The sequence below is a fragment of the Zootoca vivipara genome, chromosome 1 (genome assembly GCF_963506605.1).
Source record: "Zootoca vivipara chromosome 1, rZooViv1.1, whole genome shotgun sequence".
NCBI classification, from domain to species: domain Eukaryota; kingdom Metazoa; phylum Chordata; class Lepidosauria; order Squamata; family Lacertidae; genus Zootoca; species Zootoca vivipara.
The window spans coordinates 95,364,749-95,367,155 of NC_083276.1; positions in this window are offsets into that span (position 1 = coordinate 95,364,749).

Here is a 2,407-nt window from a genome sequence, read left to right on the forward strand (position 1 = left end):
GTAAGCAGTGATGCTTCCACCCAGACGAGTTATTTCCATTGTAGGTCCCTCCAGAGACCCTCCATTGAGCTCCCCCCAGCAGCTTCCTGAGCTCAGCTGCTTATACCTCACAGATGTGGCTTCAGCTCTCTTGGAGGACTGCTACAGGGAATTTACTCTCCCTGCAGACCCCTTCAGCTGTGTGATTTCTGCTCTCTGTGTTGCCCCTCTTCTGCCTTCTTATCTTCCTCTGGACAGCCACTGCCTGCTTGCTTCTCAGTTGTCCCTCCACCGTTCAGAACCCTTCACAGAATCATAAATTACACTCTTCAGGCTCATAGTCCATTAGCCTATAATTAAGGACCGATGAGAGGAGATAAGTCCAGGAGGGAATATTCAATCAGTGTTTTGACCTTTGACTACATGTTTTAATTATTATTCCTGCGTGCAGCATAAAAGCAGAGGACTTCGATTGTCACAATGACATAACTGTAAACCCCTCAGGTGACAGGTACTTCAATTTACACAGCAACTTTATCAGTTGTGCTGTTTTTTTCGGCAAGCTGCCAGCTGAAGGCCATAGATGCATTGTATCTGTGACCCTCAGGCAGTAAACAAACAGCCATCCTTTTTTACCCCTAGACATTAACCATTCTGTGTCACGGAAGACATTTTTATTTATAAATCTACATGACATTCTGACAAACTTTTAAACTCAGGATTTGCTTATTCCCCACATGCTGTCAAAGATATACACAAGGCCAGCGTTGGTTACAAGCCAGTCTCCAACAGTAGAAATGACCTAAATATTCCAAGGGAAATATAAACATTGGACAATGTTTGTTCTGAGTTTGGACAAATAAGTTCTTGAAACAGAGAAATTGAATCAGCCAGTCTTTGAATGCCATGGCTGCCTTTACTGCTAGGTAATTATCCTTCCAGACTTAACATGGACACTGGTACCAGAGCCTGCAATAAACCCAGATGCCAACTTTGCTGCCACATACACCCGGACAACACCATCACTGGCCCCAACATCAAGCATACCATCTCAGGACTATTTAATTGCTCATCTTCTAACATTGTGTATGCCATCAAATGCCGACGGTGCCCTTCAGCTCTCAATATTGGACAAACAAGCCAAACCCTACGGCAAAGGATAAATGGACATAAATCTGACATCAGGAATCACAAGACAGAGAAACCAGTAGAAGAACACTTCACTCTCCCAGGACATTCTATACAAGATCTCAAAGTAGCTGTTTTACTACAAAAAAATTCAGAAATAGACTGGAAAGAGAAGTTGCTGAATTGCAACTCATTACCAAGCTTAAAACCATGGAGAGACCTGGTCTCAATAAGGACACTGGATTCTTATCTCATTATACATGATCAAGCTTTCTTTAGCACCTCAGCCCTTGCTTTTTCCTGCAAGACCAATTGCAGTTGTTAACAGTCATCAACAGGTTTACCACTCCTATCAGCCAATCACCCATTCCCACCACCCTTCTGAGTAATACCCCTCCCCACCCTCTGACTATACATAAGGGTCTGGTGACTTTCCTCGATAAGGAAAGTCATAGGAAAATGCACTGGGGAATGTAGGAAGCAAAGGGAATGAGCTACTGGAAGACTTTCGAAACAGTCCTTCAAGAGAGCTATAGTTTGCTTGTCATCAAATCCCTCGGCAAACAAATCAGGCTGCATCATCATCATCATCATCATCATCATCATCAGTGGCTGCTCATTAACTATAAAAATGCAAATACTTTCCTCCAAATGATCATATCTACCCATGTAGTGGGGTATACTGCGGGAGAGTTTTGCCAACATGGATATTGCACCAAGGCAGAATTAAATTCTCAGTCTGGCACAGAAAATTTAAACACCACCAACGCCAAGAACTGTTTCAATTTGCTGTTCAAAATCAGGATGCTAGATTAGAGATGGGCAAATCTGTCAATTTTGGTTTCTCTCCGTTTGAGTTCAGCTCTCTGCATTCCCACATTAATTTGTGATACAGTTACATGTTATGAAAATTCACCAGCATTTAAATGTGAATACATCCTAATTTACATATCTTTACAAAACAATATACAAATACAATGCATTTCTGTATGCTGTTTTCATTAATATATGCACTTTTATGCACACTTTACCCTAGCATATCTATTTCTGTACAAGTTTCTTTCTTCTTATTATTTTTAAAGACATTTTATTAATATTTCTGTACAAGTTTCTTGACTGGAGAGCATGCAAGGCACTCTTCATTCTCTCGTGAGCTAAATACCCCAGCGCACATGTACAAGTTATGTTTCAAGCTTTTCCATTAGATAAAAACTTTCACTACTGATTTTTACTGAAAAGCTTTGGCAACCAACCTAAAATACTGGCTCTTGCACAAAAACATCTGGCAACAGGCTCCAGC